The 16113-nt window shown below is 33.3% G+C and overlaps 2 long non-coding RNA genes across 2 annotated transcripts; one reads left to right on the plus strand and one right to left on the minus strand.

The window, feature by feature from the left end:
• Window positions 1-6205: 6205 nt before the first annotated feature.
• On the minus strand, window positions 6206-13249 carry LOC109174227. Its single transcript, XR_002053035.1, has 3 exons — window positions 13177-13249; window positions 12828-12830; window positions 6206-6216 (listed from the first exon to the last, which is right to left on the minus strand). It is a non-coding gene; the product is annotated as an uncharacterized LOC109174227 (long non-coding RNA).
• On the plus strand, window positions 8248-12811 carry LOC109174226. The gene is made up of 3 exons (XR_002053034.1): window positions 8248-8337; window positions 9203-9281; window positions 12648-12811. It is a non-coding gene; the product is annotated as an uncharacterized LOC109174226 (long non-coding RNA).
• Window positions 13250-16113: the final 2864 nt, after the last annotated feature.

The following is a 16113-nucleotide window of genomic DNA, read 5'->3' on the forward strand; positions in this document are numbered from 1 at the left end:
TTCCCTGGGTATAGTAATCTTATTGGCTCCTCCCATCCTCAGTGACACCCAATCTATTCCGTCCACCTATATTAGTATCCATTTTACTGCACACTATCGCCTCCGATCCCTTGCACTCGCGCGATTGCTGATTGAACACTTTTCTAAGCAGTGAGTTCTTAGATCAGCCTGTTCAGACTTTACAGGCGCTCTCTCCGCCATAGATAAGGATGAGATATGCTCGCAGACGAACTATATCGTCTAGTACCCTTGGGGAATGAGTGGTAAATTTGCCTGAAATCGCCACCCAAAACAACTGTGTTTGTCACGATTGTATATCAGCAACTCCTTGGATTTCTAAGCGCATCAACATTCCGCCATCCGCATAGTTCGATCCAAAGCTTCAAAGCAGAATTTATGCATCATTGGGGCTTCGTCCCATATTATCAGCTTTGTTTGCACAAGAAGTTCCGCCAGTTCACTGCCGTTCCTTATGTTGCACGTGGAATCTTCATTAACAGATATCGGTATAGCAAATCTGGAATGCGCCGTACGACCACCAGGTAATAACAGCGAAGCTATGCCGCTAGAAGCAACATTTAAAACTATTTGACTCTTAGACCTTAATGCGGAAGAAAGTGCTCGCCACAAGAAAGTCTTACCTGTCCCTCCATAACCAGATACGAAGAATAACCCACCTTGCTGGCAATCGACGTCAGTTAACACTTCATTGTATATTGCCCTTTGTTCGTCTGTTAACTGCCTTACCAATTCTTGATTCTCTTTCTCTTGTTCTCCACGATCGTATGATAATTCTTCTTGAATCAACCTATTTGCAATAATGTTTAACGCACCAAATTGGGTCGTTGGCATCTCAGGATAGTCCTTCAAACTCTTACCATGATTAGATAATAGCTTTTCAATCTGAACTAAAGCAAAGTTCATTTTCTGCGAATCGGTCAACCACAAACTTTGCATACATATATATAAACATTTGTTGTTATAGCTCAAATACGTTAAATTTGACTTAATATTCTTTTAAAAATGTACGATTACCTCTGTTCTGCAGTTGTGTACGGATATTGAATTGGCATCGTCTGATAGATGTTGCCAAACGGCGTGCCAAACTATTTCCGGTTTCCCCATGCAACTGCTCATGTAGTAATGTCACAAACAATCTCCTCAAATTGTTCCGCTGACGCCCAATAACTGGCTTCATCTATTGCATCAACATATTCGTTGTCATCATCAACTAAACCTCTTGCATAACACGCATCTCGGAATGAGTCATATTGTACTCCATTTACAGTCCTAATATCTTCGTAACTTTTAGGGCCGCGGACTTTGTTGAGCAAAACACCTCAAATAGAAGATTTCACCAGTAGCTGGTGGGACATAGAATATACGTCCTATGGAGAACCCTTTCTTTCGTGGCTTGCCATTTTCTAAGGTCTTTCTTCCAAACGAATCTTGTTGGCATCTCAACATAAGTAAGCTCTTCTGGCACCGGGGTATGTTTTATTAGCTTCAAAACCATTCTAAAAACATGCTCTGTGCTATCGTAGGTCTATTCACAATGTTCTCAACCGCATCATCATCTGCAAATATCACACTCTGTTGATTAGGTAGGTGAAAGCTTAACCTCTCTACCGAAGGCGCACGAAGTTGTATATCAAAACCAAACAGACGCCAGACCGCTTCACACGGGGATATGTACCTACAGTCATAGTACATATTTATCTCATCTACTGCTTTGCCATTCTCGTCATCATTGCCTGTTTTGTAAAATTCGGCTGTTACTCGATCATGACCCTTGTTAACATACTTGAACAGGTACTTGATTGACCTTGATTGGTTGCACCACTCGACATTTATATGAGCCTTGTACTTGAGTAATAAATATCTATTGTGCGGTACCACATACCTGTTGTCCAAGGCGATACCGTTCTTTGTAACTACACTGCCATTGGTCTCTCCTTCTATATACCGGGTAACCATCGTCATCAAACGTAGAACTATCAACAAATCTCTTAGGAAAATGTTTAGAGCATCGCGCATTTACCATGCATGGAGAATTTGTCCTCGCTTTTCCACATGGACCATGCATCATAAATTCCTCTATCGCTTGGTAATACTCAGCATCTTTCTTTTCATCCGGAATCTCTGCGGAAATTATGTTGTCTAGAGTGAGAACTTGCCTAACTTCTTTACTTTTCTCCATAAAAAGTAATATATGAGCATGCGGAAGACCTCGCTTTTGAAACTCAATTGTATATATGACTGTAACAACATACAAATAAACATAATAATGTTAAGCAATTACCTAAAATTTATTTAGATAAATTGATTTAAAATAAAAAAAAAACAAAATATTACCTCCAGCCACAGGGCCAAATAGTTGATTCTTTCGACAGTCAGCTATCAAAGCATCCAACTTAATCTTGAATAAGCGGCAAATTATGTCCGGCCGGTCTTCTGGCTTCAACCTTTGATCTTTTAAAAAGCGTTGCACCTCAGGCCACTTCGGATTGCATGTAAAAGTTATAAATAAATCTGGGTATCCAATCCATCTACATATTGCCATTGCATCTTGGTAGTTTTGTATCATGTATCTAGCACCACCCGTAAAACTCGAAGGTAGTATTATTCTACGACCTTGGGCTGCAGGACTTATTTCACCCCTCGTCAAAGCATCAGTCAATCCACTATAACTCTCACACCTTAGGCTTTTTTGGTGTGTCCTTATATAAATTAGTCTTCCAGACTCAACCATTGGTGTAGCCATCTACAACGAACTGTTGGAACAACCGTTTGGCAAATAATATGGTACTCGGAGCTGACTGTCTAGATTGTATGCGGTAGCAAAAAAACTCCCTGGGGCTAATCCTCTGTCTACCACCAGAAGAGCGCCAGCCTACTACGTCGGCGAATGCAATGTCCTCCCGATAACCATCTTCGCCATATGGAAACAAAATAGGGTATTGCAGTGGTAAGTATGAAGGATTTAATTCAGTAATCCTCTGTAGGTGGCCACCCTTCGATTGAACAATAATATCACGCTCTCCAATACTTGTATCCAGATCTCCAACAATTAAAGCTACTACTTCAGAAACTTGAGGCAGATTATATGTCCTCGCATCTCTAGTTCGTTTTCCCAACAACTTTATTTTTACTTCGGCGCATGGATAATATCCAACTCAGACATAGCCATGCGAAAAGACTTAACCAAGACATTATTTTCATCCAGGTCTTTCTGAATGACATTCACTATTTCTACATGAATGTCATCTTGGTCACCACTACCCCTACAACAACATATACTTGGAATTGATATTTATTTAGATAAAAAATAGTATTTAATGTGTAATTACGGAAACTTCTTTACCTCACAGCATTTATACGGTTGTTCCTTTCATTTGTCGTGTCGTATATGTATAACTGGGCAAAATGAGGTTCTTTGCCTTGTTCTGGAAGTAAAGTGCCCATTAGGTGGTAGTTTTGACCACTTAATCGAAAAATTGGAGGTGCTCCCCCCTTGTTCACGTTCTTGTCAATTTTTCCACCCATGGATGTGAAGCAGAACATGTTGTTGTAGGTCCTAATGTTGTGTAAAAACTCTTTTGATATTTCGTCATTGCCGAAAAAGAGATCAAATATACCTTTTGGTGGCAACTTATTATCCGGCAATTTGATCTTCCCATTGTTGCAACACAACATAAACAGTGGCGATGCTTTTGTTGACAAATTCTTCTTCCTTTCTTCAAACCAAAACAGAGCCCCACAATGGACGCACTGATTCGTTGCATCACCAAAATCGCAGTATTGACCTGAAACCAAATATATACAAATTTAAATACTGATTTATATTTCAGGCACGTATAAAACAAACATACATACCATGTTGTGGACCAGAGGATGTCCCAATTTCCGAGGTCTGCCTAACAGCGTTACCCGATATATTTGCATCTGAAATTAAAAAACATTTAAAAATTATTTTTAATATTGAAAGAGTGACCATATGTACTTTACTTATATTTGTTTGAAACACCACAGGGGACTATTTTTTTACCATCTATGTTCTGATTTGGGACATCGCTCATTGTATTGTTACTTTCATCTTCAAAGGCAGGTAGCAAGTCTCTGGTTGTTACATGGTCTTCGACAATTGCATATTTATCTAATGGTTTACGAATTGCCAATTCATCTTGTGTTATCGTCGAACCCGGATTTTGTTTATCTACAATAAAAAATTTCTGGCAATTGCTTGGACCTATTTGTGTATTGCACTGCCGTACTGTACACATACATAATATTAGACAAATTTAAAGAATAACAATATTTAAAGTGACAATTAATTGAGACCACTATATTTTATGGGACTATAAAAAAATAAGTTGGTAGCACGTACTAACATAAAAAGGATAGAATTCTTAATATTATAAATTAAATACACTTAACATTATAACTTATGCTACCCTAGAATATGAAATAGTAATTTAACTGTATAAGTATTATTATATTTTATTGGAAAAATCACATGATAGACCATGGTCCACAATAATGTGTGCACCATAAATAGGAATAAAAGTGAAAAAGTGTATTTCAGCAAAAAAATTGATATTATCAAATAAATCATATATCAGCAAAAAATTAGTGAAATTACAATTCCACACATACTTATATGTACTATGAGTTACATTATAATTAAATTACACATAACAAAAGAAATATAACTATTTGAACAAAAAATTAGAAATTGATATTATCAAATAAATCATATATCATGCAAAAATTAGTGAAGTTACAATTCCACACATACTTATATGTACCATGAGTTACATTATAATTAAATTCACAAAGAGTCTATAGCAATTCAGCTTAGGGCATTTACCGGTAGTGATGTTACTCAATGGTGTGATATTTTCAGACAAACATCCTCGCTGGGGATTAGTGTAAGGAGTAGCTGTCGTCCGTTGGTCTTGATCTTGAGCAGCATTATTCGTAAAAGATGAGCAACCGAAATGATTTGCTGTGATTGAAAATATACCATTAAATTAAGAACTAATTCCAATAATTATAACTCGAAACAATTAAGTACACATAACATAAATAATTTTACAATTGCACAACTTTAATACGTAATCGAATAGAATTATGTAGACGACGGTCCACATTCTAACTTAAATACAATTCAAATCTAAAAGTATATATCATTAAGTACAATGTAATCAATTAATTACACCTAATCAATTAATTAGAAATTGATATTAAACATAAATTACATTACAATTATAACATTTAATTTGACAAACAGCTTCGAACAATTAACAGTATAAGGACATTTAAATTAACAATTAATGTATATCAATTCATATATTGGGATTTACCATTACTGATGTTACTGAATGGTGTGATATCTGGGGACAAACCACATCCCAACGGATTTTGGGTTCGATTATTTGGCGTATGTTGCTCTTTCCCTTGACCAGCATTAGTCATTAATGATGATTTGCAAAAATTATTTGCTGTGAGGAAAAAAGAATCAATTAAAAGACGATAAAAACAACAGTAAGTACAACAATTGACATTTTAAAATTTAATCACACCTAATGCTATTCATTACGCTAGCCTATAAGTGTAAATTGTAATTGTTTTAAATAAGGTTTACATAATAAGTAGACCAATAAAAAGGTTTTTTAAATTCACAATGATGCTATATCAATTGAACTTAGTTGATTTACCGTTAGTCATGTTACTCAAGGGTGTGATGTTTTGCGACAAACATCCTCCTAGAGGAATGCGGGAAGGATTTCTTGCCGAAGGCTGTTGTTTTCCTTGAGCAGAATTATTCCTTGATGATGAGTTGCCCAATTGATTTTCTGCGAATTAGAATAGAACATTAAAATAAATAATAATCCAAATAATTAAAAATCCTAAAAATGAATTACACATAACACAACTAACAGTACATAATTAATTTCGAATTGTTCAAGATTTACCTAACAATTATTTACAAATTAGTGATTGTGCCACTAAACACACCTAACGGATAATCTAATTGTGATATATATATATATATATATATATATATATATATATATATATATATATATATATATATATATATATATAACCTGAAATTGTAATGGCTATATAGTAACACTAATTTTATTTGACAAACTCTTAAGTATAACATTGTCCACAATAAATACCATTAGAATTGTTAAGATTATATATCTAATTAATTACACATAACAATTCAAAATTAAATATATAAATAAATAACTATATACATATCTATATATTTATTTATTAGTTTATATGTATAAACTATTTAAATATATATATTTTCTGTATATATATAATTTGCCGCACATAATATATATATATATATATATATATATATATATATATATATATATATATTAATTATTATTGTTTTTTCCGGTCGGAATATTGAGAGAAGAGGAAGGAGGCTGATAAGCCTTCTCCTTCGCTTGACCTCTCCTTCTCTCATGTCTGAACCGCTCTGTTCTTCAGCAATTCCAAACGATCTTCCTATATTTCTCTGTCAAGCCTAAATCTAGATCAGTCCTAAGTCGTAATCTCCGATTCAACTGTTCTTATTGAACATTATTTCCGGAGAAATTGTAGTCCGGTCTCGCTTAGCATCGATCCGATTTTCAATACACAATCCCGATCTTTCCTTTCTGTGAAAGATCGTAGTGTTCAACAACGGTAAATGGTGGCAATCGCGTTTCAGTGAAGCTAATTCTCCAATTCTAAGGTTAGTATGCTTTAAATCTACACAAAATTTGTTTAGGGTTTCGTACTTTTCATTGTTCTTTGTTCTAAAATTGATCTACATTTCTGGATCTACGCATGCATATCGATAATTCATAGTCCAATTTATTGATTTCAGATTTGTATGATTCATAGCCATTAGTGTTCTAAACCGTATTCTTTTTAGAAATTGCTCTAAAAACACCAAATAGAAATTACTCTTAACTGTTTAACAATCATTTTCAAAATGGTATAGCTATATTATTATTCACACAAACCCTAACCTTTTTTCGACTTTATCATGTTGTTTTTCATGAACATACTGGAATTTTTTGAGGAGACAGAGAGCATAAACAGAATCGCACAGGAAGAGGATGCTATAATGAAGCTTAATTTGAAGTATTAAAAAGATAAGTTTCGAACTTACCTTTATTTTCATCACTTGGTTTCCTTTTGATGCCTATAATTGTTGATTTAGTGATTTTCCTCATTGCTCTGTCTATTGTTTTTACTTGAAAATGTAGATGTGATTTGTCTATTTTACTGGGGTATGAAACTGGCAGGTTGTGTTGGTAGTTAGATGGGGCATCCTTGTTTAGATGGGTTCATTGTAGTTTATTTTACTTTTGCCTTGATTTTGAAAATAGGATTGGAACTGATGAAGAGTTTTCTCTTAATAGTAATGATAGCTGCCCATCAATTCTATTTAATGTTTAGGCAATGTGTTTCTTTTCCTAAGAATGATTAACTAATACTTAACAGGACAATAATTCCCTTGCCTTGGCAATGTATGGCAGTGTATTCACTTCTATGTTATGGCAATTAAAATATAGTTTCAGTTTTTTAGTTAACCGAACAATGTTAATTAATTTACAACTCTGGAATTGCAATGCTGTTATCTAATTTCTTTCAAAATGTGGCTGCCAATTTATTCAATGTATGTGTTGATGTTATTATTTATTCTGGACAGAAATACTAACCTTGTTTATTTTTTTCTTTTTAGAGCTACTGAAGAGCAGCCAGCAGAAAAGAATCACTATGGCCTGATCAGAAAATAAGTTAAGACTCTATCTTGATTTGGCTTAGTTTAGATGACTTTGCACTGTTATAGTTTCACAGTTTGTAAGTCTGTTGTAAGAACATTGAACACATACATTAATTATTTGATTCTACTTATGAAATATTATGAACACATTCTAACAATTTTAAATTTTTGGGGTATTTTTTTTAGAATGGAATAGTCCAAGCTTGTGACACATTGAAATGCAGCAAGCTGAAAAGAACCAAGCAATCAAAGACCACTAAAAGCATTATGGTCATATAAGCAAATAGGTTAAGACTTTATTTTTATTTGTCTGTCTTTAGATTAGTTTGTATGCATATACTTGCATAGTTTGTAACTTTGTTCACTTTACTTTGTAAATATTCTGAACACAGATTCTAACAAATTTTTTTTTTTTGTTATTCTTTTTAGAATTAAATAATTCAAGCTTTGAAGAAATTGAAGAGCATCCGTCAGAAAAAAACCAATCAATCAAAGACCACTAAAAGCAATATGGTGATATAAGCAAATAGGTTAAGACTTCCTCTTTACTTGACTGTAGTTAGATTAGTTTGTATGCATATACTTGCATAGTTTGTAAGTCTGTTCACTTTAATTTGTAACGCAATACTTTTCCATTACTGGTTTTTACTTTGCTGCATTGTTTTTTTCTATATAAGTATACAATTCTGTAATGTTAGCACAGTAATGTTAATAACTTTTTTTTTTTTGCTCTTTGGTCAAAACTGGTATAACTATTTTGTATATATCATAATATACTTTAACTGTGTTTTATTGCAAGCAACAACTTTGGTTTTTTAATATTACACACATTCAGTAAGATGTCCTTGTTCAATAAATGGTCCTCGACTATCGAACAACTTCATATATTTTTAATTGTAGTGTCTTTGATATCTTGACTTTGGTGCATTATTTTATTCTATATAAGCATATAAGTGACCTTTGTGTATGATAAACTTTTTTTTTGTTAAGCAGATTCTCATTTATTAGTGAACACAGTAATTTAAATTCGCTTCTTTTACTCTTTGCTTAAGACTGGTATAATGTTCTTGTATGTATCATAAGATTCTTTAATTTGTTTTTATTGGAAGAAACAACTTTATTTTATTAATAATACAAACCTTGAAAACTGTCTTTGTTCTCCAAATGGTCCTCGAGTATCGACAATGTTAATCTATTTTTATTTGTATGCTATTTGACCTCTGGTATTTGTTAAATTATTTTATTCTATATTGCTATAAAAGTCAGATATGTTTAGGATCAAAACATTTTTCAGTTTAAAGGATTGTTGGTTTTTTTTGTTAAAACAGTAATGTAAATGAATAAAAAAACTCTTCTTTTAGTTGCTGTTATCTAATTTCTTTTTAAATGTGCTAGAAAACATTGATGGATTCCAGCTTGAACATCAATTGATTTCGAGAGATGCAAACAGAGTAAAGGAAGATTGTGCAAATAGGTAATTGGAATTAACACCTTTTTTTTTAGCACAGTATATTTACATATCTTCATATTAGAATTTCAAACAGAGTTAAAGAAGATTGTGCAAATAGGTAATTGAAACAAACTCTATTTTATAGGCACAATATATTTAGATATAAAGTCTTAGAATTGGAAATAGGAAAATATACCCTAAACCCTAAACTTCAAAGTCTAAATTGCTTGGCAAACTATTTCCATCTTGTTTGCCTTCTTAAACCTTGGCCACCTAGCATCTTTGCTAAACTTTGACACCTTTCATCCTTACTCTGAATAACCTGTTAGGAAAATTAGGAAAACTGCAAAACAGGCACAATATATTTAGATATAAAGTCTTAGAATTGGAAATAGGAACATATAAAAAACACAATTTAAAACTCTAAATTACTTGCCAAAGAATTTCCATCCTGTTTGCCTTCTGAAACCTTAGCACCTGGCATCTTTGCTGCAAAACAGGCACAATATATTTAGATATAGAGTCTTAGAATTGAAAATATGAACATATAAAAACACAACTTCAAACTCTAAATTGCTTGCCAAACTATTTCCATTCTGTTTGCCTTTTAAACCTTGGCCACCTTGCATCTTTGCTAAACTTTAACACCTTTCATCCTTACTCCTAATAACCTGAAAGGAAAATTAGGAAAACTGCAAAACAGGATATAATAGCAGTATACACAACCATTTATTGTACTAAACAGATAGGTAATTACTAAAAGCATTAGATCAAAGTTCAAAACCATCCATATATAGAACTGAAAAAAAAGAAATTGTCACACCATAGTATTACAAAAAAAAAAAAAAAAATTGTCTGGATAGTGCCCGGCTAACAACAGCCACTTTCAACCATCAATCTGAATTACAACTTTTCCTTTTTTATTTCTGAGTCATTCAATTTCCTACTTTTGGACGATGAAAACTCATCCAAAAGTGACCTTTTAATGGCACCAGCATTTTCTGCATTGTCTTCTCCTTCCTTTTGCGAGGGCTGGACAGTGGCAGGACTATTGACTTCAACTCCAATAGAATCTTCCTATAATTAAGAACAGCAGAAAAACCTATTAGTAACCAAAAAAAAAAACCTATAATTTAGGGTTTCAAATTCTTACTCCAGAAACTGCATCAGTGTTAATTTCCTCCTCAATCATCCTTGACATTAAGTCTTGCTCTTCATGCTCCACAAATCTGTCAGCATAGGTCTTAAGCAAGTGCTCATCCCTTACAACCCTAACAACATTGAATGGGTAATTGGGACCCATCTTTTGGGCCAGTTTGAAGTTGATCTTAAAAAGCATCTTCATACCAACTATAGCATCTAATTCAGGTGGCACTTCAACATCAAGCTGTTTAGATAGTTGATAAATAACCAAATTAAAAACAGATAATGTAAACAGTTTAAGAAAAAAAATGTAGACATTAGGTAATAAGAATTTACCTCCTTGTATTTTGCATACAAAATAGAGGCAGGAATACCCACAAGCTCTGTAACTTCCCTATCCCAAAGCAACATGGGAGCATCTCCAGACTTGTCAAGAGCAATAACAACTACTTTGTACCTAACTGTACCCATCATACAACTCTTCTTACACTTAGTACAAAAAAGTGTCCCTTCCTGTTCTTTAAGCTTCTTATTACATCCAAGTTTCAGGCATGATAAGTAATACCAACCATCCTCAAAATCCAACCCAAGAATCTCAGCAGCAACATAGTAGTCCCCATCCTATAGTATTCAAAAAAATTGATAAGTATATATAGCACTTAATAATTTCAGTTACATCAAACTACAAAAGGAATTGGTAGTTTAGTGTGTGGATTACCTGTTTCACCTTCTTAATGTCATGGCAGTTAGTGACAATAACAGAAGCATTATTAAAATCACTTAGTCCTGTAGAGTTGGAATGCAGTGTGCCAGTACTGAGACTCCTCATTGGAGTACCCTGAGCTTTCATGCTTCAAAAAGATTAGAAACTTAGTTAGATGTGTCTAAAACACAAAACAACAATAAAGTAGACAACATTTAAACTATCTTTCTTATTTTTAGATATGCATTTTAGTAAAAAGTAGAGCACATAAACTCTTTAAACTATCTTTCTTATTTTTAGATATGCATTTTAGACAACATTTGCCTAAAATAAGTAGTAGAAAGTAGAGCACACAGTAATTAAAATAGCAAAAAAATTAGTAGAAACCAAAAAAAATAGGAGAAATATAAAAGATGGAACTTACTTTGACTTAAACTCTTTAAACTCTTCCCAATCCTCATTAAACCACAGCTTCGTAGCATCATAGGAACTGGTTATTCTCACTTCACCTAAAATAAATGAAAAAAATAGATGCATGTATTTTTAGATATATATTAGGATATATATACAGTATAGAATATTTAGTATTTGAATCTATAGATTAGAAGAGAAAACAATATAAAAACTCACCACCCACAACTTTGGCCCTACAGCATTGAATGACAACAATCAGTGGTTCAACAGAATCACTATTGTAAAAAGGCATCAGGGAACTAACATGCTCATTCCACAGTGTACACATGATGGTGTTATCACTGGTTTAGAAACAGAAAAAACACAAAATTAAAAAAAAAAATGCATTATATTCTAATGTAATCAAATTTATTTTAAAAAACTTACGCATTGTCTTGAAGTTGGAAGTCTATTAGTTTGGTGGCCTTTCCCCCTACAATCTTGTCCACAGGATTGTAAATCTCAACTACCCTTCCAATAACATCTGCAAAATGAACAAAGTATAATCAATAACTACTAAAAGTAGAATAAAGAACATATTAGCAGATAGGAAAGTTAATTTTAGTACCAATCAGCTCCTTGTCATTCACATCATCAGGATCTTTCAAAGCCTCAAAACTCTTTAATCTAAACATTTTGCAAGGAAACCCCTTAGAATGTATTTCCTTGACTTGTGTTCTGTAGTTAAATTTGAGCAGGAAACCATGCTCTGTAATCTTGTACACGTAGTAGTTTGTAGAGGCCATGAAGTTCTTTATTTCATAAACTTTCCCTTCCTTGATTGTATCTCTATACTTTACAATGTCTTTCTTGATGATACTCGCATGAATATAGTCTCCCTGCGAATACAATAGTAAACAAATTTTAGACAGCAAAACAGTTTAGGATGAGCAGATAACATGGCATGATAGTAGCTTAATTGAAAGAGTACTATATGAGAAGATTATAGATAGTAAAACACACTAAGATTATTAGATAAAATGGCAGCAGTTCATAGACAAAATAATATGTGAAAATAGATAAAATTACCTCTTCATCATGGAACACAACTTCCATGCTCTTACTAACCTGCCCCTCTCCCCTTTTCTCAGGAACTTCAAACACACGAACTGCTCTCACTCGTATTGCCCTTTGCTGGTGTTCCGGCTTGATGTTCCTGACAGCAATGAACATGGAAGGCATGTTGAAACACCAAATATTGCTTTAGAAAGGCCTGTAAAGTGTGATTACTTTCGGAAGTGTCCGACCATGCAGAAGACCGGTATTTATACATACTGAAGATTCAAAAAAAAGGAGATACCGGCATTATATGTTTGGGAAATACCACATCTCAATTAATGTAAATTTGAATATTGCAACTCTTCATATTCTATGTAATCTAGGTATCTCTGTATGTATGTAATGCATATAATTGTTTCTTGTATGCCGTAGCAGTTCATTATTATTTGTAGATATTAATAGGAGTGATCTTGGTTACAATACCAAAGAGTTCTACATTAATTGAACTCCTTGGGAACCAAGGACTGTGTAATAATAACAACGGCTAGGTATATTCCCAATAGCGATTCCCATTACACGCGCAGAGTAAAAACGGAAGTAATTCGAGATGCATAACTATACCAAAACTGCGTCGTTTTCATTGGGCGGGAAACAATGATTGGCAAAACTTCTTGCTTTATTATAGAGTTAGATTACTACTATTACTACTATTACTACTATTACTATTATTACTATTATTACTATTATTACTATTATTATTATTATTATTATTATTATTATTATTGGACGACCCCACCCAACGCCCTAATATACTGCAGTACTCCCCCCACGCCTAAAATGCACAATTATATTGCAAACCAAATTCATAATAATAATAATAATAATAATAATAATAATAATAATAATAATAATAATAATAATAATAATAATAATAATAATAATAATAATAATAATAATAATAATAATAATAATAATAATAAGTGAAATGTCATTTTTACCCTCATATTTAACATCCCTAACACTTATTTAACGGAGAGGGGGGAAAATAGCCACTTCAAAAATAATTGAGGGGGATAAAGTGGTTACATAAACAACACAATGAAAAAATGTGCTATTAGTAAACAACACATGGGGAAAAAGTGTCATTTTAAATAACAATGGGAGGTTTTATTGTCCTTTGTAAGAAGTATTTGTAATGAATAAGACAATAAATATAGTCCACATTTTTAGGGCTGACTTTTTGCTCTCAAACAATTTATTTGTTACATTAAATTTCACTAGGCCTAATCTAACAAGATGAAGTCATTTATTTTTGAAGAAGAATGTAATACAATGCAAAAGTTTTACATTTTTCTTTAATAGTACAGTATTAATTACATTTTCCTTTATAAGTCGTAATAAACACTTTATTCATGATTAGTATTACATTTTCTGATATAAGTATTACATTTTCATCTTGACCCGACCCGTCTCATGAACAATAATTCATGAGACAGTCTCACACAAGCTTTTGTCTATCTAATAACATATTTAATTTAAGGAATAAGCGCAAAATAGTCTCATTAATTATGTGAGAAGGTTTTCAAAAAAAAAAAAATTATGTGAGATTATGCCATTGGCGCATTGAACTAAAAAATATTTAATTCGATATTTTAACTTCAAAAATAATACAATTTGTATTTTTTGTAGATTGTTGTTCAGTAGCATTGTTGTAGATGTTGTACATGTATGTTTGTATAGATAATGTTGGCTTAATTTTTGGTAGAATAGTATAAATAGTCCGCATATTTTAGTATAGGCATTGGTACTAGTTAGAGCTACTCATAAGGAGCAAAAGTTTCTATAAGACTCAACTATAACAAGAAGCTTATGGCATAGGTGCTACAACAAGGATCAGGGCCGGCCTAAGGGCGGGCGAGGTGGGCACTCGCCCTGGGCCCAACATTGGGCCCTAACTTGTTTTTTTATCTTTTGATGAAGTTAAAAAAATATGTCTGCATATGTAAAGATTTGAATCCATGCCTTCAAAATTATTTATTAATTTTAAATCTACTTAACAATTACAACCATTTGATATACTTATTTTAGTTAATAGATATATATTAGTGAACATTGAATTAATTTATAATTACATTTCAGGGGCCCAAAGTTTGAATGGACACTACTCCAAAGCTATTCTAACATGTTTTTTTATAATAACCTGGAGGGTGTCGTTGAGTGGAAGAGACTCATTCATCCTTAACTAAAGGTTAAGGGTTCGATACTTGGCTTTGGGAATGGAGTAGTCTTAAATCTCTAGGCCAGTTGTCCCACTCAAAAGAGGTGCATACAATTCAGCGAGGGGATTAGTCACTGTGTCTGACGATGGAAACCCTGGGTATACCTAAAAAAAAACATGTTTTTTTTTATAATAAAAAAATTATATGTTTACAAACTTTTAAAATAATCATTTAATTATTTTCAATTAATCCATACAATCTTTTAAGGCAAATTATTCTGTAGACTCGGGTCCAAAATACACAATTTACATTCTGAATGTTCACAATTTTGTAAAATGTAAATTGTGAACATTTAGTAGGTAATTTTAAACATTAAGTATGTAAATTATGAACATTCAATATGTAAATGATTTATTTTCACTATTTTGGACTCGGGTCCACCTTGCAAGGTGGACCCTGATATATCTAGTGATCTTTTAATTTCCTATATTAAGGGTCTTTTTTTTTTTTTGCCCCGGGCCTATAAAATGATAGGACCGGCCCTGACAAGGATGCCATTAAAAGTCAACTACGAAGAGGTTGAAGACATAAATGTGGCCTATATACACTCTCATGCGAACGGCCGCCCATGAGAGAACTGAGAACCATCCCGTGCGCGCCACATGTCCTTTGGTGCATGTAAATGTGTTATATGTGCAAGTAGTTGGTGCACCTTTGCAAGTAAAAAGTGCAGGTAAAATCACTTGCACCTACTTTCACCTACAAGTACATGTAATTTTGCATTGTTAACATTTATTGATCTGAGTTCGTTCTGTTTGACATCGCTTTTGTTCTTGCGGAGGAGTTCAGCGAGTAGTTAGTACCCGTAAAAACCACCCGCAAACATTCATGCACCTAGGTACACCTACTTATAACTATAGGTGCACCTAGATCTGAACACGTGACGCGCGCGGGATGGTTCTCAGTTCTCTCTTGGACGGTGGGCGGCAGTTCGTACCTGAACGCGATTCTATCAGTGAGTTCAAAGGTGTTGACAAGTTGACCTCACATATAGTTTGGAATTCAAGGAAGAGGGAGTGAGTCAAGATTAATGTGAATATATATATCCTTCTTTTTTTGGGGGTGAACCGAGGGTTTTCACCGTCGGACACAGTGACTAATTCCTTCGCTGAGTTGTAGGCACCTAAGCTAAGGATCGAACCATTAACCTTTGGTTAACGATAAATGAGTCTCTTCCACTCAACCACACCTTCCAGGTTGAATAGATCTATCCTTTGACTCTCTCTCGAAGAAAGCTAAACTAAGATAAGTCATTGAATATCTTGAGTTAGAATTAGAC

This window comes from Ipomoea nil, unplaced genomic scaffold, assembly GCF_001879475.1.
Source record: "Ipomoea nil cultivar Tokyo-kokei standard unplaced genomic scaffold, Asagao_1.1 scaffold0572, whole genome shotgun sequence".
In the NCBI taxonomy this organism is placed as follows: domain Eukaryota; kingdom Viridiplantae; phylum Streptophyta; class Magnoliopsida; order Solanales; family Convolvulaceae; genus Ipomoea; species Ipomoea nil.